The sequence below is a fragment of the Loxodonta africana genome, unplaced genomic scaffold, assembly GCF_030014295.1.
Source record: "Loxodonta africana isolate mLoxAfr1 unplaced genomic scaffold, mLoxAfr1.hap2 scaffold_36, whole genome shotgun sequence".
Taxonomy (NCBI): Eukaryota; Metazoa; Chordata; class Mammalia; order Proboscidea; family Elephantidae; genus Loxodonta; species Loxodonta africana.
In genome coordinates, this window is record NW_026975074.1 from 2,380,497 (window position 1) to 2,405,319 (window position 24,823).

The 24,823-nt window shown below is 42.4% G+C and overlaps 1 long non-coding RNA gene across 1 annotated transcript in view; it reads left to right on the plus strand.

The window, feature by feature from the left end:
* Positions 1–24,823, plus strand: part of LOC135229544 (uncharacterized) — a 335,530-nt gene that overhangs the window by 8,678 nt on the left and 302,029 nt on the right. Inside the window, exon 2 of the long non-coding RNA XR_010320226.1 lies at positions 10,263–10,410. This is a non-coding gene — a long non-coding RNA (uncharacterized LOC135229544). The remainder of the gene's footprint in view (positions 1–10,262; positions 10,411–24,823) is intronic.

Here is a 24,823-nt window from a genome sequence, read left to right on the forward strand (position 1 = left end):
TTAAGTTTGAGATGCCTAGTAGACATTCCAGTGGAGATGTGAGGTCAGCCATTGGTGAAGGAACAGGGCAGAGTATGTAAATGAGGGTATCCTAGGGCTCAGGTGGAATTGACTGCCATGAATTGGCTCAGATAACCTAGACAGTGAGAAGTGATGAGTGATGTTACTTAAACAGGGCATGGAAATCAATGAAAAAGGTGTGGGAGTGGCAGGGAAGCTAAGGTAGAGAAGTTTCTCTCTCCCTAAACCTGATTAGCTGGATTTGAAGACATCATAAGTTCCTGTATGAGAAATATCCAGCAAATTACCAGTTGATTTAATAAATTGATAACAAAGTCCACCTTTCAGCCAAAGATTGAAAAGCAAACAAACCAATTGTCATCCAGTGAATTCTAACTCTTATCAACCCTATAGGACTGAGTAGAACTACCCCATAGGGTTTCTAAGGAGCAGCTGGTGAATTCAAACAGCAGACCTTTTGGTTAGCAGCTTAGCTCTTACCCACTGCACCACCAGGACTCAGACCAAGAATAACACATGTGAGGAACTTACTCCTTAGTTCAATCAAGTATGTAGAAATTGAAATTTGTAATTTTGGAGATTCCTCTCTTTTTTTTTCGAAATGGGGGCATTGAGATGGAGGATTTTCCTATGCCCACCATCCTAAGGGATTTAATTAACCCATAGTTGAGACATTGTAAACATCTCAAGAAATTATTACCTTTGAGAAATTTGAGGGTGAGTAGGCATATCACCTGGCTCCTCTTAAACTCCTTATAAAAACCTGACTTGAAGACTCACCTGCCTTTTTGAATAAGTGCCAGCTTGAATAGGCAGGGTTCAGGGAATTGCCAACCAAAGGTATGGTTTCTCCAGAGGCCTCCAAGGGATGTAAAAGAAGAGTGGAGCCAGACCCCGTGCTTGGGACACACCCTTGGTAGGAAATATTTGAGTGTGTGTGTGGTGGGAGTGCACTGGGTGTGGGAGAGTGGGGTGGGTGGGTAATAGGGAAATGCCTGTTTTGTTTTTTTTTTTTTTTTAAGAAACAGTTTTTTACTTTTTTTTTTTTTTTTTTTAATTACAATGAACAGTTCAGTGGAGACACATTCCTTATGTGCAGGGGCTAGTGGAAGTGCTGATAGCTGAGAATGTAGCCTGCTCCCCAAGTGCCAGTTGGCATTTTGGAGAGAAAACTTGATGTTTGGAGCACTGACTGGCCCTGCCTTTTCTAAATAATTAAGGGTGGTGGGGTGGTGGTAAGAGAAAGAGGATGGTCTATGAACACTGACCCTGGAAAATTAACCCGAGTGTGTGGGTTGTGGATAGCAGGAAAAGAACATCACCCGCAAATGACAGCAGTGCCTTTATTTATTTATTTATGCTTCTTTTTAGTTCTGAGTTGTTTTTAAGCCATAAATTAATGGGGCCACCATGAATTTTCAGAGAATGAGTTTTACAAAAATCTAAGTGTTTTAAATATTGCCAGGATTTACTTATATACACTGTATATGAGAAAAGTCCTTCCAGTTATAGGGAGGAGAAAGAAAGTATATTCAGGAATTAAATTTTCACAGTTCTCTGAATTCTTATATTTCTCCTGTTGTCCATTTTTCTTTTTTTGTCCTTCATCCACCCCTTCCACCTTGACCCACTGTCTTCATCATCTAGTGCTGCCATAACAGAAATACCATGAGTGGATGGCTTTAACCAAGAGAAATGTAATACCTCACATTAAAGTAGGCTAATAGCCCAAATTCAAGGCATTAGCTCTAGGGGAAAGCTTTCTCTCTCTTTCGGCTCTGGAAGAAGGTCCTTGTCCTTAGCCTTCCCATGGTCAAGGAGCTTCTCAGGTGCAGGGACCTTGGGTCCAGAGGACATGCTCTGCTCCTGGTGCTGCTTTCTTGATAGTCTGAGGCCCCCAACTCTCTGCTTGCTTCCCTTTCGTTTTATCTCTGGAGAGATAAAAGGTGGTGCAGGCCACACCCCAGGGAAAGGTGACCTGAGTGAGGGTGGTGTTACAATCAATCCCACCCTAATCCTCTTAAAGTAAAATTACAATCACAAAATGGAGGACAACTACACAATAGTGGGAATCATGGCCTAACCAAGTTGAGACACACATTTTTTAGGGTCATAATTCAATCCATGACACCCACCAAACCAAACTTGTCACCATCAAGTTGATTCCAACTCATAGAGACCCTAGTTGATTTGAACTCATAGAGACCCTATAGCATAGAATAGAACTATTCCATAGAGTTTCCAAGGACTAGTTGGTGGATTCGAACTGCTGACCTTTTGGTTAGCAGCTGAGCTCTTAACCACTATGCCACCAGGGCTCCTCTTGATCCACAGTCCACCCTAATTCACCACTGTGTTAGAAACTAAGGTTTTGCTACTCTGAAATAAGAACCTTTTACTATACTTTTGTGTTAGTGGTTGCTTTTGGTACGTCTTTAAGCACTGAACAGTTACCTCACACCCGTTAAAAACCCATTGCCACTGAGTCTATTCCAACTCATAGCGGCCCTATAGGGCAGAGCAGAACTGTGCCATAGACTTTCCAAGGAGCGCCTGGTGGATTTGAACTGATGACCTTTTGGTTAGCAGCCATAGCTCTTAAACAGTACACCACCAGTGTGGGAGGGGTTTAATTGATAACATGATGTCTGGGCTCCAAGGGAGATGGAATGGATGTGCAGGAGAAGGGCATGCAGAGTCTGCCTGTATAGTCCCCAGAACTCTGTTCAAGATCATAACACACCTCAGTAATCACTTGAATCTAAACATACAACTTTAACAGTTGATGTAAATGACTTTACACATGAATTTTGGAACTCAACTCTTTCTCAATGGAAGTTCCTTCAACCTAGCCGTTTGTTTGTATTCCCTTAATAATTATGAAAGCTAACAATTATTGTGTTCATTCTGTGTGTAAGGCCTTTTTCTAAGTGCCTTGTGTGTTTTCTTTAACCTGCGTAACAACCTTTTGAATAAGACCCATTTTAGAAATGGGAAACTGAGGCAGTGAGAGGTAAAGTAACGTGCCCAGATCACCCAGCTGATAAATTGAGTTAGGATTTAAACCCAGGCAGTTTGTTTCAGAATTTGCTTATGTAATCACTGTACATGACAGCAGTGAGCCCTAGTGGCTCTGTGGTTAAAGAACTTGGCTGCTAACTGAAAGGTCAGTGGTTCGAACCCACCAGCCTCTCTGTAGGAGACAGATGTGGCAGTCTGCTTCAGTGAAAACCCTATGGGGCAGTTTTACTCTGTCCTTTGGGGTCACTGTGAGTTAGAATCGACTTGATGACAGTGGGTTTTGGCACATAATACTAATGTGCAGTGTATTCTGTATGCCGTGTATATGTTCAGAAACTAATTTTCCGAACATTTATGCCATATATAGATTACCAATCCAGTTGCCATTGAGTAGATTTTCACTCCTGACGACCCCGTGAGTTTTCAGAGTAGGACTGCCCTCCATACGGTTTTCAATAGCTGTGACTATTTGGAGGTAGATTGCCAGGCCTTTCTTCCAAGGCAACTCTGAGTGTATTTAAACTGCCAACCTTTCAGTTAGTAGCTGAGCACTTAACTCTTTGTGCCACCTAATACATATATATACTAGGAGGTTTTCCTCCTTATTTGTACTTTAACGTTTTTTAGACTCTTACGAATACTTGTTCCTGGCAGTGAACTGGATGCTAAAGAACAGAATAGGCACATGTAACCCTCTCTCACCTTCTCCCTCCCCTCTTTCACAGAGATGAAATAAAAAGGAATTAATGAAGACAGATCATTGGATTAGGGCCCATACTCAGGGCTCTAACAGCATGGGGGGTTTCTCCTGTCACTTCAGTTCTTGTTCAGGAATTGGTACCTGCTTTTTGTGAATCACAAAGACCAGTGCTGTATATCAAGCCATTTAGATTTGGGGTATGGAGCAGTGATTTAAAAAAATTAAATTTTATTTTCAGAGATTTTTTCTAATAATTGTTTACATTTATTTATTTATTTTTAAAGTTAGACCCTGCTTTATTTTAGAGAGGAACAAACTTTCAAAGTTTTTAAGCAAACATTGGTCAGGGCTGGGCTTTTTTTTTATATTAACTTTTATTGAGCTTCAAGTGAACGTTTACAAATGAAGTCAGTCTGTCACATATAAGTTTGTATACACCTTACTCCGTACTCCCACTTGCTCTCCCCCTAATGAGTCAGCCCTTCCAGTCTCTCCTTTCGTGACAATTTTGCCAGCTTCCAACTCTCTCTATCCTCCCATCCCCCCTCCAGGAATTGGCACCTCCTTTTTGTGAATCACAAAGACCAGTGCTTTATATCAAGCCATTTAGATCTGGGGTATGGAGCAGTGATTTAAAAAAATTAAATTTTATTTTCAGAGATTTTTTCTATTAATTGTTTACATTTATTTTAATTGTATATTCTAAAACCCCTACAAAAAGGCATGAAATAATTGTTTAAATTTTAATTCATATGGGTCAAAATGTATGTTAAACTACCTATCGTCACCTTCACAGTCGTCGTTATGTTTGAGCCAATTGTTGTGGCCACTTGTTACCAAGTATGACCTGCTTCTCCAGGGACTGATCTCTCCTGACAACATGTCCAAAATATGTGAGATGAAGCCTCGCCATTCTTGCTTCTAAGGAATATTCTGGCTGTACTTCTTTCAAGACAGATTTGTTCATTCTTTTGGCAGTCCATGGTATATTCAATATTCTTTGCAAACACCGTAATTCAATGCCTTCAATTTTTCTGTGGTCTTCCTTATTCATTGCCCACCTTTCGTATGCGTATGAGGCGACTGAAAGCACCATGGCTTGAGTCAGGGGCACATTAGTTTTCAAGGTGACATCTGTACTTTTGAACACTTTAAGAGGCCTCTGGCAGCAGATTTGCCCAATGCAATGTGTCGTTTGATTTCTTGACTGCTGCTTCCGTGGGTGTTTATTGTGGATCCAAGTAAAAATGAAGCCCTTAATGACGTGAACATTTTCTCCGTTTATCATGATGTTGCTTATTGGTCCAGTTGTTAGGCTGTTAGTCTGTAGTCTTTGATCTTCAGCAGTAAATGCTTTAAGGCCTCTTCACTTTCAGCAAGCAAGATTGTATCATCTGCATATCTCAGGTTATTAATGAGTCTTGCTCCAATCCTGATGCCTTATTCTTCTTCAGACCAGCTTCTCAGATTATTTGCTCAGCATACAGGTTGAATACATATGGTGAAAGGATACAACGGTGATGCACACCTTTCTTGACTTTAAACCATGCTGTATTCCTTGTTCTGTTTAGATGACTGCCTCTTGTTCTATGTACAGGTTTCTCATAAAAACAGTTAAGTGTCCTGGAAATCTCATTCTTCCCCATGTTATCCATAATTTGTTATGAGCTGGAGTAGGTCTCAGAAATAATGTACCATTTCTTCCAGTTGGTTGTGCATGGCTGCCTACTTCCCTAGGTGGTAGCAGCTAAGGCCTGTCTCAGAAACACTCTCCTCCCCACTTAGCATGAGTTTTCACACTGGTCCATCTTCTTTCCCTTGTGTGTCTCCTGCCCTCCTCAGTGGCTGGGGAAAATGATAGTAGTCCACTGATGAGATTTATTCTTTTATTATACTTTATTTTATTATTTGTTTTTATAACATAGTTCTGTTAAAATCAAGGGTAATAAAAATGTTTGTATGATGGAAGTGGATAATCCCACCCACTGTGTCCATCTAAAGTTTCATGAGAAAACTGTGCCCACAACAGAGGGCTCCCACTCCTCTGGCTCACTGTATTTTCTCCTTGTTTATTTGCTCTTCCCTCTTTCCTGATGGATGCATGGAACCACTGAGCTTCAGGACTCCACAATTCTGCTTTTCATACCAGTGTTACTGTAATCTTGGGTTCATGGGCTGCCTTGCCACAGATTTACTCATTCTGTTTCTGTTAATTATTTCATTACTTAAAAATCTCTCATGAATTTTTCCAGAAGTACATTCTATTCCTCAAAAACTTGGAAGCAATGGGAAAGTATGCAAAAAAAAAAAAAAAAAAAACAAGAAAACATACGTAATGCATAGAATAAATTATTAACGTTCCGATATGTCTATTTTCTTGCTTATATTGGCATGTATGTGTATTAGAGTCTCTGGTTGATGCAAATGGTTAATATCTTGAGCTGCTGACAGAAAGTTGGAGTTCAGGTCCACCCAGAATTGCTGTGAAAGAGAGGTCTGGCAGCCTACTTCCGAAAACTCAGCCATTGGAACCCCTATGGGGTACAGTTCTACTCTGGCACACTGGTGTCATCATGAATCAGAACTGACTCAGTGGCAACTGGTTTTATGTGTGTATTAGCACACACATTTATGTATATTAACACAGATATTACATCCTGATATTTTCATTCAACATTAGTCTTTTCATGGTAATTTTTTTTTGTTTTTTTTTAATGAGGGCATTAAATTACTTTGTAATATTCTGTGTGCATGTAGTATATGGTTTTTAGCGATTTGACTATAGTTGCAATAATGTGCATGTTTCTAGTAATCTTCAACCTATACTTACCTCTTTTTAACATACATCTCTGCCATTAAATCTCTTTGTTTAAGTGTTGTTTAACACTCATTACGCCTAAGGGATGGTCTCAGAAGCAGCCCTGATCAATTTTTCTCCCTCTTACTCATGAAGCCCCTTAATGTATTTCAAGGTATCAACTACGAAGGATTTTACGTACTTATCCTTTGTTTATTTTTCATTCAGTCAGTATATTCCATGGGCCAGAAGTAGTCTATGTTATGCAGATACAGTGGTGAAAGGTACACACTGTCCCTGTCGTCATGAAGGGGACAACCCAGTGCAGGTGGGAGGAGCACTGGGGAAATGCAGCTGAGAGAAAGGACAGACAACCCTCCAGGAACCACACTGGACTTCAGAGAGGCTTGTTGGCTGCTGTTCACCTGGCAGGCTTCTAGATACCAGAGTACCCTTGGGCTTGGTGCCTGCTCCTCTCTCTATTGACACCCTCCCTCTAGGATGCCTCAGTGAGTTTACTGCTGTCTATTTGTAGCTATGGACCTGAGGTTTATACCTCCATCCATTCAAACTCCTCCTGGGTCCAGACTCATATATTCAAATGTCAGCCTAACTCTCTGTATTGACCTCTTTATGCATTATAATGATACATTCCTCATATGGCCATCATGAAAAGCAAACATGAAAGGAAAAGCACAGGAGTGCCTGGCACCAGTGTAGGTACTCAATGAGCATTAGCTGTTGGTATTATTCTTGACATCTCCGTGTGTGGTGAAGTTTTATTACTGGACATCTCCATGTGGATATCTAACAGCTGCACCATGTTATCTAGGCTATGAAACAATTCTTGGTTCCAACCACCATTCCGTTCTTATCGATGAATTTCTCAGGACTTCGGTGATGGGAGTGTGTGTTTTTCCACACAATGGACATGATTAGGAATGGTAGGCCAGGTCCTGCACAATAAATTGCTCCAACATTCCTATGGGTGACCATTGAGACAAGTTTCAGCCACTGAATGTAGCAAAGAATTGGAACTACTCTCAGCTGTTCATGTGAGTACTCTCAATCCAGAATATCTGGTAAATCAACTGTTAGGGATTGAATTGTGTCCCTCCAAAATGTATGTGGAAATCCTAACCCCTGTACCTGTAATTCTGACCTTGTTTGGAAATAAGGGGCCTGCTTTTATTATGTGAATGAGGTCATACCAATGTAGGGTGGGTCCTAAGCCTAACTCTTCTTAGTTATAAAAGGAGCAGAATACACACAGACACAAACAGGTGAAAAGGAAGACAGACAAAGAAGACAGATGCTTCTAGAAGGCCAGGAACACAAATGATTGCTGGCATCTACTAGAAGCTGAGGTAGACAAGGAAGGACCTCCCACTACAGCCATGCCCTGAATTCGAACTACTACCTGCTAAACTGTGAGAAAATAAATTTCTGTCCTTTAAAAGCCATCCAGTTGTGTTATTTTTTGTTATGGAGGGACTAGGTAACTAACACACATACCCGTGCTTGTAAGTTCAGCCCAGTGCAGAATAATTTTCTTCCCTCCTTGGTCTAGCCCACCCGAACCTCCTCTTTCCCTATCAGTGTCCTTTGCTTTCACCTAAGAGCTATGACAGAGTCCGCTTGATGCTGACGCATTGAAATTTCAATTTATTTTTTATTTATGATTACTATTAATTCCAATATTTTCTACAGTTTTCAATGGAGACAGCCCTATAATCTATGAATAGCAGTTATACTTTTTTTGTACTAGCTTACACTTCCAGTGTTAAATGTTTAATAAAAATAATGATAGAAGCATCCTTATTTTATTTTTTATTAATTTTAAAGAGAATGTCCCACCCGTCACCATGAACTATCATGCTAGTTGTAGTTTTCCACGTTCGGGAACTCCTTTTCTGTTCCATGTTTGCACCTAGTCCTTATCTGTCCGTGTGATTGGATTTTATCAACCTGCTTTGCCCCCATCTCTTGAGGTGAGCATATGTCTTCTCTTCTTTCACCTATGCATGTGGTGAATGAAATTACTAAATCTTTAATGTTCACTCAAATTTGTATGCCTACAATAAACCGCCTTGATCATGGCATGTTACGTGGTTTACCCTTTGCTGGATTTCCTTTGCTGGCATCTTATGTAGGGTTTTGCATCTCAGTTACTGAGTGTGCTTGTCCTCTAACTCTTCTTCTACCTTCCTTCTCTAATTTGTTATCATTTTTAAACTAGCCATAAGGATCAAGTTAGGGGAGTGTCTCATGGTTTTCTAATCTCTGTTGACTACGTACAAGATTAAAATGACTGTTTCTTGCATGTTTGCTGGAACCTGACTGGAAACGATCTAGGTCTGCCATTTTCTTTGTAGGGAGATCTTGAACTACTGACCCATTTTATTTAGTGGTTAAAGGCCTCTTCTGGTGCTAATTTACTTGTAAAAAATTCTGATGCATGTTCTAGATTGCTCGAATCTCATCTTTAAATATTGATTATCAGGGCTTGTAGCCTCATGCAAGCCAATTAATCAATCCCAGATTTCCCCAAAGTCAGGCTCTGCAACTATTCCCGGTACCAAATTCCCTCATCTAAGACTTATTTGCAAAGAAAGATACAACAGTATGCTATCTACGCGGTTGTGTATCCGCAGCCTTCTTGAGTCCATAACGTGAGGTTACAGTCTTCTAATACTTTTTTTGTAATTGTTCTCTTTCTTTTTTTTTTTTTTTTCCTTTTTTCACTGCCAATACCGCCCCCCACCCCAGTCTAGTAGTTTTAAAGTTGTGCGTTTCAGGTTCAAGTCTGTAATCCAGCTGGGATTCTGTGTGTGCTGCATGTGTGCATCAAAAGAACACGCTTCTAGAAGCAGAAAGCAGGCAGTGCGACTGTTCGGTGGTTGGCGGGGCGGGGGGAGGGGAGCTGCTGCCCAGAGAGGGCGTCCGAGGGAGGCAGGAGATGCCGGGCTGCCCACCGCAAGCCCGCAGACTCCAAGGAGGCGGAACCTGCGTGCACCATGAGCCTTTTGAGACAGGCCCAAGCCCGCCCAGCCGGGTGCTAACCTCGCACCCGCCAGGCTTGCGGGTTCCCCCAGGACTAGGGGAAGCCTGAGGCCAAGGAGGACAAGACCTAGGGTCTGGACCTGGGAACTGGTTCTGCCACGTGTGATCGCAGCACTTATGCTGGGAAGGAGGGCAGGAAGCATATCGCAACGTGCGTCCGGACGATGACCCAAAAGGGCAGGAGTTGTAGTCACCCACGGACTCTGCGTCTGCATATGGACGCCCCCAGGGTGCAATTCCAGGAGCAGAAGGCAAAGCCACAGAGGCCACAGTGCACCTCGCTGATGCTCCCCAGGGGCATTTCCCTAAATTTGGGGAACAGTCCCTCCTCTGGGCTAGGGACTTTGTTTCCTCCATTGTCATCACTGACTGTGAGCAGACTCTTGTCTAGGCAGACTAACGAGGAGTTATCAAAATGAGCTCCAAACTCCGGATTTGAGTTAAGGATCATAAATTAACACAGAGAAATACGACTTTAGCAATAAGTGCCTGCTTGAAGCCCAAGTTGCCTGAAAACACGGAATTTCAGTCTTTCAGCTCCTCTGCTAATCTAGGGACTAAGAACAGGATCTCACTGGAGCTCAAAGATGTGGGGCACTGGGAATACTCTGGGTCTGTCTGCTCATGGCTGATTGTCTGATTCCCAGTTTTATTATACAGCTTAAATACAGACCAGAAGAGGAGTTTGGGGCTTGACACCTGACATCTTAACACCAGTTCCTGTTTCTTGAGGAAGGAAGAGGTAAAATAAATCAGCGTTTGCTGTTTCCTTCTCCATCCCCGGAAGTCCTGATGAAGACCCTCTCAGGTAAGGATTGACAGGGAGTGGCTTGGTTTACTATTCAACTTTGTCCTTCAGTAACTTTGTTTATGTCCTGCATGTAAACTGTTGTGCATTGAGAAGCATTCTAATTCTTGTGCAGAAGGACTAGACCTCCTGCAGAATGACTATATTGTGCCTCCCTCGGGCACCCCTGTCTGCGCAGCACCCCCCAACGCCAACTGCCCAACCGCCTCTCTCCTGGCATTCTGCTTCTAGAAGCATGTTCTTTTGATGCAGAGATGCAGCACACACAGAATCCCAGCTGGATTACAGACTTGAACCTGAAGACCTTATGCAGAATGACAATTTATGAACCACTAAGCTCAGTACTAAAGCAGGTACTTACCCCTCAGAGAAGGCCCTGGGGGAGGTTGACACCTGCATTCCCCAGCGCTCCTGCTGCTCTAGAAGTGCCTGAAATGCCTCTCTGGGAAAGGCCTTCAGAGTAGTAGGCTCATGGCCCACGTGGGAATTCAGGCCTATTTTTCTGTTAGAACATCTCATTTCGCTCTGAAAATATTATTATCCAGTTTATCCACCAGGCATGAGTACAGACATCTCATATTTTCAAAATTAACCCCATTCTCTAATACTAATGTGCCACCAAGAGTATATTCCAAAGTTTTTCCAATAGGCTAGAAAGTCTTTGCAAAGAGGGGAGTCCTGCGCCATGTTGTGCAGTGACAACAGGGTTGGCATAATATGTTTACCGAGATACCTACCACTTTTTTTAATTTTTTATTGTGCTTCATTTGAAACTTTACAGAGCAAATTACTTTCTTGTTCAACCATTTATACACAATTGTTTTGTGACATTGGTTGCAATATTCATGATGTGTCAATATTGTCCTCTCCTATGCTCCAGTTCCCCGTTTCCATCCGCCATGATTCCTGTTCCGTCCTGCCCTCTTTTCAGTGCTTTTGGGCTGGTTTTGTACTTTTGGTCTCATACACATGATTGAACTAAGAAACACTTTCTTCACGTGTGTTGTTGTTTGTTTTATAGACCTGTCTAATCTTTGGTGGAGGGCGAACTTCCGAAGATACTTTCCACTTTGTTGCTTTCCATAATTCCTGAAATTCCAAGCCTGCCACCTGAAGAACTTCCTTTAGTGTTTCATTTAGAGCAAGTCTGGTGGCGATGAATTCTCTTAAGCGTCTTTCACCTGAGAATGTCAATATTTTTCCTTTACTCATGAAGGAAATAACAGCCTATAGAACACCGGGTTAATGTTTCTTTTCTTTCAGTGTTGAAAAAATGTTGTTTTCACAGCCTTTTCGCCTCCATGGCTTCTGATGATGAATACAGAGTCATTCCAATTGTTTCTCCTGTGTGAGATGACTTGTTTTCTCTCTAGCTTCTTTGAAGATATTTTCTTGGTCCTTGTTATTCCACAATTGACAATGAGGCATTTGGGCATAAAATTATGTGAGTTTAACTTGTTGGAGTTTGCATAGCTTCTTGAATCTGTAAGTTTGTGTCTTTCAACAAATTGGGAAAGTGTTGAGCCAGTATTTCTTCAGATACTTTTTTCTACACCACATATTTTTTCTACACCGTATGGAATTCCAATAAATAAATGTTAGATATTTTTGAATTTTTTTGAGGCTCTGTTCATTTTTTTTCAATATTTGTTCTCTGTTTTCAGATTGGATATTTTCAATTGAACTGTTTTCATCTCATTGATCCTTTTGTCTGTCAACAGCATTCCACTGTAGAGCTGATCAAGTGAATTTTTTATCCTATTTTTCTGTTTTTCCTGTCTAAAATTTTCATTTGTGAATGGTTTCTATGTATTTTTCTATTTTTCTAAGTTGTGCCTGTTACTTCTTTGAGCATGGTTAAAGTAGCTTTTTAAAGTTTTTGTCTGTGATTCCAAGACTGTGTCTTACTTCAATCTTACAGAAAATGTCGATGTTGTTTGTTTTAGGAATCACTTGACCCAGTTATGTTCAGGCTGCAGGTTCTTTCCCAACTTCTGTGTGCTGTGGCTCAGATTTCAGTTCAGATTTTGAAGACTTTGCAGTGATATTTGGATGTAATCTATGGGAGTGTCACTCAGTCTGGGACCTTGTTGGTGTTCTAACCCATAATGCAGTTCTCAAAGGATTGATCTACTTCTTAGGGTCAGAGCAAAGCATATGCAACTGTGGGAGTGGGGAGGGGTATGAAAAACAACTTTATGGTATCCCCCTCTTGAGCCGCCTGGTCTCTGTCTCTCTGAGGCTCTCTGATGTCTGAGCAGCTACCTTCCTGGTCCACTGGCAAGAATGTTGGGGCTTTAATCTCTTCATTCTGCTGCACAATTAAGTGACTGGGTCTGCGTATGAGGCCAAATAATGGTAAGATGGAGAAAATGTAACAGAGATTCCTGTACATTATTTGGTCCTTATATACTTAGGTCAGAGAGAAGGCACACTGTTTCGGGTGATACTTTGAAACAGGTATGGAGAAAAAGGCATTAACAGGTCGATAGCTGCATACTAGGTGTTACGGATTAAATTCTGTCTTCCCAAAATGTATATATCAGCTTGACTAGGCCATGCTTCTCAGTATTGTGCGATTATCCACCATTTTGTCAGCTGGTGTGATTTTCCAATGTATTGTAAATCATACCTCTATGATGTTAATGATCGAGGATTTGAAGCAGTTATGTTAAGGAGGCAGGGCTCAGTCTACAAGATTAAGTTGTGTTTTAAGTCAATCTCTTTTAAGATATAAAAGAGAAAAGAGCAGAGAGACAGGGGGACCTCAGTAGCACCAAGAAAGAAGTGTCAGGAGCAGTGCATCCTTTGGACCTAGGATCCCTGTGCTGAGAACCTTCTTGTCCAGGGGAAGATTGGTGACAAAGACCTTCTCGTAGGAGTGACAGAGAGAAAAAGCCTTCCCCTGGAGTTGGCACCCTGAATTTGGACTTATAGCCTCCTAGACTGTGAGGGAATAATTTTCTTTGTTAAAGTCATCCATTTGTGGTATTTCTGTTACAGGAGCACTAGATATCTAAGACGCTAGGTACCAGGAGATGTACATTTCCCAGCTCTTTCGCTCCCAGGGACACTATGACTAAGTAGCCAATGCCATAAATCCATGCGAGCAGACTGTTCTGATTACTGCTTTGACTCTACTGTCTGTTATGGTAACCACACCCACCTTGTCTTTGTTGATTGAGTGCCACCACTTGGATGCTACCACCATGGGGTCCAGTCAACTGCATTGTAGTCAGGTGTCTTAATTCAGTTAGGGCAGTTCTCACTGTGGACTCTTACTTACATAAAATAGCAACCACAGAAGTCTTCAATAATGCTGGGGCTTGCTTCCCAAATTTGTACCTCACTGCTATGGTAAAAAGAGAGCCCTCTGGGCACTCCGTGTGTGGGTCTGTGGGTCCAGCCTAATAAATCCATTCTAACATTCCAATTTCCCTCAGCCTTTGGATACCTTCTCCTACAGTATACAATGGCAGATCTGCCATTTCCACTTGATTTATTTTAGGCCACCACTTAATCCATGCTTCAGTAAACCAGCCAAATAAACTATGAGATCCTTTTCTAACCTCTCAAGCTGAAACACTGAATGAAGAATCTATGCTTCCTGGGCCTATATCAATAAACTCAGACTAATCCACCTTTATGTTGCTTGCACCGTTATCCCACACCCAAAATAGCCATTCCCACACATATTCACCAGGTTTCTGTATGTATATATTAGAAAAATCAAGCAGTTCTTTTGGAGTTTAGCATAGCTTATCCTGGGTCACACTTCATAGCTCACCTTTTGGGGCTTGTTGGGACTGAAGTCTAGGTATAGGTCTAGAAGCAAAAATGGGCAGAGGCAGTGGGATGTTCAGCCGTGTCTTATAAGGCATCTGCCTAAGGTGATGCCCCAGGCAATGCCCCAGACACCACCCCAGGAGACAACTCAAACAAGACACTTCAGGCACAGCTGGGGTAATCTCATCAGATGGAGGTGGAAGGGATAATTGTTTTACTGGGAAGGGTGGCTTAGCCGGCAAAGTTAGAGAATCTCTTTAGATGGGAGTAAGAGGTCTGGTTCTGTTAGGAAGAGCGATTCAACAGAAATTGGAGGTTCATTGTCCCCCGCTTCCTGACTATCTGCCCATATGTCCTCATCCCAAGTTTCAGGATCCCATTTCTTCCCAATCAGTGCCCTTACTTTAACTTCAGAAACCATTTGAGTGAGGTTGGATATTCAACTGGTGCTTTAATTCAGTCACTCTTATGATAAGAATCTGAGTTTATTTTTGGCAGCATTAGCCTTGTTAGTATAAGAAATATGGTTTTCTTTCTGGGCACAAGTGGCAGCTTTCAGATCTTGTATGTGGTGCTTGAGCTTTGAGTCCATTTCTTTCATTCACCAGTGTGGCTAGCAAAAGCAGGACCAACCAAGCAGCTTCCTTATTATTCTTATTCTGACAAAATTATAGAAAAGTATCAAATATGTAATCAGGCAGAGCCTTGTCTCTCACAAATATTTGATCCAGTTGTAGTAGTATTTTGCGTATTTCTATTGTCACCTCCCACCATGGATTAGCAATAGCCTATTTACTACTGGAGACAGTCATCAGTGCCTTTAAGATTAGCCAGACTTGAGAATCAATTCAGAAAACTCATCCTTAAGATTTGGTTCCTCTGGAACCACTGTAGGTACCAAATGTCTTAGCCTGGGATCTCTAGAGATGCAAAACTGGTGAACAGAATATATATATACACACATATATATATATAAAAAAAGAGTGTGTGTATATATACGTGTGTGTATGTGTGTGTATATATATATATATACATATAAAAAATTTTTTTTTTTTTATATGGAAACCCTAGTCGCATAATGGTTAATAGCTATAGCTGCTAACCAAAAGGTTAGCATTTCGAATCCACCAGGCGCTCCTTGGGAACTCTGTGGGGCAGTTCTGCTCTGTCCTGTAGGGTCACTATGAGTTGGAACCGACTCGACGGCAATGGGTACACACACACACACACACCCACCCACCCATATATGCTTACATATGTTAGTTGTGGCTGTTAGAGGCCATCGATCCTGTGTAAAACAGAATGAAACACTGCCTGATCCTGAACCATCCTCACAATCATTGCTATGTTTGAGCCCATTCTTGCAGCCATTGTGTCAGTTCATGTTGTTGAGCGCCTTCCTCTTTTTTTCTGACCCTCAGCTTTTCCAAGCATGATGAGCCTTTCCTGGGACAGGTCCCTCCTGAAAATATGTCCAAGGCACGTGAGACGAAGTCTCGCCATCCTTGCTTCTAAGGTGCATTCTTGGTGTACTTCTTCCCAGATGGATTTGTTTATTCTTCTGGCAGTCCATGGTATATTCAGTATTCTTTGCCAACACCATATTTTAAATGAATCAGTTCTTTGGTTTTCCGTATTCATTGTCTAACTTGCTCAAGCATGTGAGGTGGTAGAAAATATCATGGCTTTGCTCAGGCACACCTTAGTCCTCAAAGTGACATCTTTCCTTCACAACACTTTAAGGAGGTCTTTTGCAATAGATTTGCCCAATGCAATACATTGTTTGAATTCTTGACTGCTGCTTCTGTGGGCATTGATTATGGATTCAAGTTAAATGAAATGCTTGATGACTTCAGTATTTTCTCTATCATGGTGTTGCTTACTGGTCCAGTTGTGAGAATTTTTGTTTTCTTTATGTTGAGGTGTAATCCATACTGAAGGCTGTAGTGGTTGCTCTTCATCAGTAACTGCTTCAAGTCCTCTTTACTTTCAGCAAGCAAGGTCGTATCAGCTGCATATCATAGGTTGTTAGTGAATCTTTCTCCAAAACTGATGCCATGTTCTTCTTCTTACAGACCAGCTTCTCAGATTATTTGCTCAGCATACAGATTGAGTAAGTATGGTGAAAGGATACCACCATGACACATAACTTTCTGATTTTAAACCACACGGTATCCCCTTGCCCTACTCAAATGACTGCCTCTTGGTCTACATAGATATTCCGCATGACTACAGTTAAGTGTTCTGGAATTCCCATTCTTTGGTAAGCTATCCATAATTTGTCATGAGCCACACAGTTGAGTGTGCTTGTATAGTAAACAAAAATAGGTAAACATCTTAGTGATAGTCTCTACTTTCAGCCAAGATCCATCAGACATCAGAAATGATATCCCATGTTCCATGTCTTCCTCTGAATCCAGCTTGAATTTTTGGTAGTTTCCTGTCTGTGTACTGCTGCAACTGTTTTTAAATTAAATTCAGCAAAATTTTTCTTGCATGTAATGTTAATGACATTGCTCGATAATTTCCGCATTGCGTTGGACCACCTCTCTTTGGAATGGGCACACATATAGATCTCTTTCAGTCATTTGGTCAGGTAGCTGTCTTCCAAATATATTGGAATAGACAAGTGAGCACCTCCAGCACTGCGTCCCTGTGTTGAAACATCTCATTTGGTACGCCATCAATTCCTGGAGCCATGTTTTTTGCCAATGCCTTCAGTGCAGCTTGGAGTTCTTCCTTCAGTACCATCAGCTCTTGATCCTATGCTACCTCCTGATATGGTTGAACGTCGACCAATTGTTTTTGGTGTATTGAGTCTTTGTATTCCTTCCATCTACTTTTGATGTTTCCTCTGTTGTTCGATATTTTGCCCATAGAATCCTTCAGTATTGCGCCTAGAGGCTTGAATATTTCCTTCAGTTCTTTCAGCTTGAGAAATGCCAGGTGTTTTCTTCCCTTTTGGTTTTCTAACTCCAGATCTGTTCACATTATATTATCATACTTTGTCTTCTCCAGCTTCCCTTTCAGGTATTCTGTTGAACTCTTTTACATTATTTTTCCTTCCATTCTCTTTAGCTACTGTACATTCAAGAGCAAGATTCAGAGTCTCTTGTGACATCCTCTTTGGTCTTTGCTTTCTTTCCTGTCTTTCTAATGACTTTTTGTTTTTTTCATATATGATGTCCTTGCTATCATCCCACAACTAATCTGGTCTTCGATCATTAGTGTGCAGTGCATCAAATCTATTCTTGAGATGGTCTCTAAATTCAGGTTTGATATACTCAAGGGCATACTTTGACTCATGGACTTGTTTTAATTTTCTTCAGCTTCAACTTGAACGTGAATATGAGCAACTGATCATCTGTTCTGCAGTCAGCCCCTGCCCTGATTCTGACTCATGATATTGACCAAGTGAAGAGTGATTCAGAGAAAAACATGGATAGAGTGTGACCTAATTTCCATAAAAACAAACAAATGAATGTACTTACATGTGTCCCGGCAAAAAGAAGTGTGTAAAAGGGTACATATGTATCTTTGGACACTGGACACTTCAGGGGAGCAGGTATAATATACTTATGTGGGGATGGCTCTTATTATAACTTCTATATACAAATATCTGTTGTTAAATGTGTTATAAGAATGTAAAAGCTTTTAAAGTTTAATAACATCATACGTGTATGTGTGTGTATTTGAAACTTTTTTTCTTTTGACTATTTTATATATGTGTTTTTTAGTTATCTAGTTTTTTTTTTAGTGTGGCTATAGCAGAGATACCAAAAGTGGATGGCTTTAACAAACAGAAACTTATTCTCTCACAGTTTAAGAAGCAACAAGTTTGAAGTCAGGGCACCAGGTCTAGGAGAAAGCTCTCTCTCTTTGTGGCTCTGGGGGAAGGTCCTTGTCATCTATCTTCCCCTGGCCTAGGAAATTCTCAGCGCGTGGACACTGGGTCAAAAAGACGTGCTCCACTCCAGGCACTTCTTCCTTGGTGGTATGAGGTCCCTCTCATTTCCGCTCACTCTTCTCTTTGTATCTCAAAAGAGACTGACTCAAGACTCACCCTAATCCTGTAGATTGTGTCCTCCCTCATTAACCTAACTGCCTCTAATCCCGCCTTATTTACATCACAGAGGTTAGAATTTACAACACATAAGTAATCACATCAGATCACAAAATGCAGGACAACCACACAATACTGGGAATCATGGTCTGGCCAGGTTGGCACACATTTTGGGGGACACTATTCAATCCATAACAACAGAGAAAACACTGTCTTCAATGCCAGATTCAGAGACTTTTATCAATCTATGAAGGGCAAACACAGAAATTGAACAAAATTCAGACCAGCGAATTATTGCTTGCTCTTGTAACTAATGACTTCTTCTGGTCTCTGTACCTGGAAATGGCCAAAAAGAATTCTGTGAGGATTAATTCAGTTATTGCTAAAACATCTACTGCATTTACATGTCTACAGATAAGGAATAATGCTGGACACCATGTGTGATTCATTAAGTAACACAGGGACTATTAGACTGTTGTTCTCCTTCTCTGATATGCCACTATCACCTTCTCCCCTTGTTGCTCTCCTGAAAAACCCACACTTGTATATTCTAGGCTTTTTTCCAGGATTGAATTTGCAGGAAGTTGAAGATATATCTTTGAAAGATAAAGAAGACTTTGGCCACATTGTCTTTAGACAGTCGAACTTCCCAGCCAGCCTCTGTGCAGGATGGGAATTCACAATCCCTCCTACTCAGTACCTCTGAGCAGGACGGGATTTCTGTTTCATTATCAGGAGACTGTGGAATTCACCCCTCTTCAGAAAACTTACTTTCCTTTGCCTCAAACTGTCCCTCTCAGGATCTGTCACGGTCACTCTGAGAAATTCACATGGGCAGCCTGTATGGAAGTGCCCATCCTAGAGTCCCTGCCCTCCCTTCCTTGCTCCGTAGGGCTTCCTCCGACACTTGGGGTCACATCTCCCAGGGAGTACACACCTCTGGCACTTCCAGGGATTCCCAGGCCCTGGGATACTGTGGATGGGACTTGGAACTCAATCTGTTTCTTCCCATCCTCACCTTTGGTTATCTGTGTTCTGTCTTCACCAGATTTAGGAGGCCTTGTCTTCTCTTTGCTCATTTCATTTCAGTCAGGCTTTTCTATTCCAACTCTCTGATCTCAGGACACATCAGGTTAGACCACAGAAAAGAGAAAGACCAAGCAAACATCACTGATCTGTGCAGAAGCTGCTGGGAAGGGATTCGATTCTCATTGGTTTAGGGTTTTAAGCCCACTGCTCACCGGCAGGCAGGTTCCCCCCAGAGTCTGGCTTCTGTCTGGTACCTTGTACTACAAAGAACTCAGTGACCAGCCCACCTTCACAATCACACCTCCCTTAGAGCTATCTTTGCAGAGGCTCTTTCTCAGACTTCCATGTCCCACTGAAATCCCATTTCTCTTTCCTTACAAACATTGTGCTCATTCTCAGGGCCCTGAGACCTCATCTGCAGGTGAGTCTTGTCCTCTTCTCTCCTTGGCGGGGGGAGCTTTGGAGTGGACCTCATGTCTTTGGACAGCTATCCTGGGGCTTCTTCCACCCTGGTGCTCTAGGGCTGCATCTCTCCATGTACTTGAGGGGTCGTGGAAGGGGCACAAGGCTAAAAGAGTGGATCTTCCAGGTGAGGTGGGTTTAAGAAGCCTGAATGAAGTTCTTCCCTGAAGGGTGCATATTTTGCAGTCCAGACATCCTGCTCCTCTCAGTCTAAGTGTCCTAGCACGTCTTCAGGTGCTTTCTCCTTTGACCTTGAGGCCATGCCTGCACCCTCTGCAGCCAGGTCTCCGACATGTGTAGCAGCACCAGTAGGTGTGGTAGCCTCTTCAGCCCCTGTCTCCTCCTCCAGATGCTCCTGGAGGTGCCTGGCTCTTCTTGCCAGGACTCCAGGATGCTGACCAGGGACTCAGTGTTGGTTAGACTGAGGGCAGACCTGATGGCACTCACTTTCTTCAAAAACTCGGCCTCAAGACCAGGGGCCTTTTGCCGACAGGGGTGTGAGATGTTTTGGTCTGGTCTGCCAGACCATGGCTAACCCCTTGACCTTACACACTTGGGTAGAATACTCATACTTGACCTATGGATCTCTGGAGTAATTTGATGAGTGGGAATTCTGCCTAGTGGAAGCTGATGCAAAAGGCCTCGCTGATACTTGGGGAATCTTCCTGGGCTTGGAACTTGGGCTTTTTGTTCTCATGTTCTACCCTGAGTGACACTTTCCTCTTGGGTTGAGACTTGCAATAATGGAGAGTTAATTTACATGAGCCCTCTGGGCTCTGGTGTCTCAACTGTGACCTAAGTCTCTGGTCTAGGGATCCCTGGAGGCCTCTCCATCACCACCATCCTCCACTTCCACAGTCCCCATGGTTTCTTTCTTCTTCCCCAGGCACAGACCATACTTTAGGGAATTTACTCTGGGCAATAATGTCTCCTCCAGAAAATTTCAGCGATGGTACTACCTTATAGCAAAAGTCTATCGTTTTTCCAAAAATTATAATACATTGATTTAAAAATAAAACTCCCAGTTTTCTTTTAGTAGATTCCAATTCATAGCAACCCTATAGGACAGAGTAGAACTCCCCTTAGGGTTTCCAAGGAGCAGCTGGTGGATTCCAACTGCCAGACCTTTTAGTTAGCAGCCGAAGGTTTATCCTGTGATAGTTTATAATATAAACAGAGGATCGCCACATTAAAAAAATTTTTTTTTTTTTGCGTTTGTTGGATGGAAGTGAATTTGCTCCTGTGGAATATGGAAGTTACCTCATCCTCTGCACCTTCATGATAATACATGGTTTCTCTAAAAACTGTTTTCTATGAAAGTTATTTTTTTTAGTAAATTTAGAGTGTAAACATTGAAACAGGAGAATCGGTCTCCTCTTTGTAACTTGTTTTCATACTCCTTTTAAGGGAAGGATTTTCACAGAAGGAATTATACTTAAAGAGACAGCGTAATTTGTACTTTTATGTGTGATTTAAAACTTCTCCTCGTACCCTTAACTAGCCTACACCAGGAGATTAAGATTGCCTTTCTCTGAACAGAAGCCCATTACCATGTCCTTCAGCGTGAGGCAGAAACAGATGTCCGTATTTGAGAGTCTGATGGCACAAACCTTAGTAGCTGAATCACAACCATGCCTCCTGTGTGGGCGAGCGGGGCTTGTATATGTCAGCTTAAGGGTCAGTTTTTTTCTGAGTTTGAGGGAAGGATTGGCGAGTTAAGGAAGAAAGAGAAGGAGTTTGGGAGGGGAGTGTAAGCTCCAGTGACAGACAGAAGATGGGGTGGGGGATCTCTCAAAGGGTATTAGAGGCCAGTCAGAAAAGCAGGAAGCAGCAGGAAGCAGGGCCAGTGGAGGGCAGCACTGGGTGGAGGAGGACAGCAGAGGTAATAGTAGTAGGGAGGGCAACAAAACTGGCCTGAAAAGAGTGATACATGACTGATCCTAGATGAAGCTCAGGTTGAGAAAAGTAGGAAAATAAAAAATTCTATCCTGTAGCCATGTTTGTGGTTAGGGGTTGTTAGGCTCTTGAGGGAGGTGGGCAGGAGACACAGGAGGGGAAGGGGAGTTCCTGGATCTAGGAAGGAGTCTACAGCCCTTCTTCTGCCCTCAATGATGTGGGTTCTGGCCTCTTCAACCTACCACTCCCAGAACCTCCTGAGAAATTTCCTTAGTTCTTCACATGGTATATTAATTCCATCTCATTAGAAAATATAATAATGAAGTACGCTTCTTGCAACCCACCCTTTCCACCATCCTATACTCTCTGCCCCAGTTGCCCACTGGCTTCCTTCCCTTCCACCATGTTCAGATCCAGAACAAAAGAGTGCCTTGTCTGCAGCTATTCTGGAAAGCTCTCAAACTTACAATTGAATTCTTTCATTTCATCCCTCATTTATTCCTACATTTCTTATTGACAAAATAAACTTTGGTTAATTATCCACTAAATGACAGAATGTGCTTTCTCAGGAGAATCTTCCTTATGACCTTATCCATTCACCCCAAATCCTTCATCTTGTCCTACCATGGCTCTCTTTTCTGGTGGAAGTCAGACCTTTTGTTCTGTAGCACTCATCAATCTGGGACAACTTTTCCTCACCTTTATCTGGAGTCTTAGAGAAAGGCCTTTTCCTCGTGTATCACTGTTTCATCCTGCTTGGGTGAAGATGTCCAAACATAATGGTCTGAAGGACCTTTATCCCTTCTCCCAGCAGGAAGCTTTAATAACCTGGGGACTCTGGCTTGCTCCTGAATTTCCTTGATTCAGTAGCTACAGTTTCTCTCCCACAAGACCTGAGGTTGGCACCCTTTTCAAAAAGCAGCTGAGATCTGAGTTAGCACCAAGGCTTCCGTAATCCTGTGTGACATCATTGCTGACACTGCTGAGTTCCATGGGCCCAGTTTGAAGCTAAACACGGCAACCAGAAAAACATGAAACTGTCAGGTAGGCGCTTGAGAAGTGCTAGTGCCAATGTGGGAAGAAGGAGATTAGATACTAAAAATGAATTGAAACTTTTCGGTGCCGTGTAAGGGGTTACTATCCCTTGGTGGGTAAAGAGAGCACAGGGAATGATAACAGTATCATGGGCAGCTGCTTTCTCCCAGTTCTCTCATTTGACTCTGTTGGAATCATGTCTCTCCAGCTCTGGTTATAAAATGTCCACTCTGAGCCCCTCTTAGGTCTCCTTAGTCTCTGAGTCTTCACACAGGCTCTGCTCTCTGACTAGGAGATGTTCTCTCCCTTCCCATCTGCTGGCCTACTCTCCCTGGTGAAGCGTGGAGGTGAAGAAAACTGACCCCACTGGAACAGATGAGGTTTATGACTTACCAAAAAGCCCTAAGACTCAGCAATTTTGTGGTCAGCCAGAATGGGAAGTTTGGGAGTTGACTTGGGGAAAGCCCATGACAGACTCTGCTTTTGTTTAGGAGGCAATTTAGAAGAGAAACCAGCAAATGGGGAGACCATTTGAGGAAGAAATTAAGAAGGTTGGGGTGGTGATGAGGAAGGAGGAGACTTCTCCAAGGAAAATAAAAATTCCAACATGGGGATGGTAGGGGTTTGTTTTGTGTGACCGAAAAGGACAGAAGAGGCAGGAATGGTAGGGAAACAATAGAAGAAAAGATAATCTGTGCCTGTTCACAAATGTAACAAATCCCCCAGTGCTTTTACCCTGTTTCCTCAGACTTTTCTCATCAAGCCATCCTTCCCCTTTTACTGAAGCCTGTGGAAAATACCTGGGGCTTCCTGGATGCTCGGCCTTTTTTCATCCCTTAACTATTCAGTCATATTCCCAACTTGGTTCAGGCATGACTTCCTGGTTGTAGTCTTCCCTGAATCTTCTCCTGGTAGATGAGTCCACTTCTTGCTCTGTACTCCATTGTACCCAGGAAACCCTTTACCACAGCATAAAACACAATTGCATTTACTACACATTCTTCCCCTCTCTGTGCCCATGCCTTCTATGAGACTCCAGAACACCTTTCATTAGCAGTAGGAGTCTTCTTCTACCTGTTGAAGGCCGACCTTACGGTTGCTTCAGCCATTGAAATAGTAGCAGAGATGATAGAAGGAGAGAATTGAAAAGATTTTACATTGAGTCTTGCCCTTTTGTTGCTCTTAAACCCTGAGAACCTGTGGGAATGACCCCAGGCCAGCCTGCTGAATGATGAGGGACCATTGGAAACAGGATCCAGCGGTTTCACTGAGTTGATTTTATGAAACTGGCTCGCAGGTGACCTGGAATCAAATTGTAGACACATGAGTAAGCCCTGCTGCGAGCCACTGTGGCTGGCCCAGATCAGAAGAACCCCAAAGTGACAACCTGAAAAATTGTGAGCTTAGTAAATGGTTGTTTTTTTAAGACACTACCTTTTGGAGTCATTTGTTATACAGCAATACGTGACTGATACACCTGTTGACTTGGCCGTTTCTCTTACCAGGCAGTGAGGCAACTTCTCTAAGTCATTTCATCACCAAGAGCATCTGGCCTAGGGTCTGACATGTAGCTGTTTATACAGGAAATCTTTGTTGACTTAATGCATGAATGAGTAATACGAATTGTAAGTGTGAGTCTGCACAAAATCATGTATGAAAAAAAGCATGATTTTTTAAAAAATAAAATGAATTGAGGCTCAGAACTACCTGCTTACAAAATTGAGGGGAGTTTTTAACCTCACTTACTTTTAGGGTACTCCCTCATCCAGATATGCAGTAATTCCCAGGGTCTAATGAAGGACCAGTGCTTGGAGAAGACCTTCAACACACCCATTGCCTCAGCCTATGTGGGTGATCTCTCTAGAAGCATTCGTTCTGCTGTTTCCATTCTCAGCTGGAGCATGAGAACCTTGGTGGGGCTGTCAACAGCATAACAGGGTTTGTCTACTTATGTGCCTGCATCAGCCTTTGAGGTGCTGTAACCTACCCCAGGGCACTATCAAGAAGGAGCTCCTACTCCTCCCAATGTCTAGGACACTACTATCTGACTGTCACTCTTCCCCTGGGCTCCAGTTCACTCAGTGTGATCACCTCAGTGAGCTGAGGCTTTTACCACAGACTCTTCAGAGTCTTGAAGTTTCA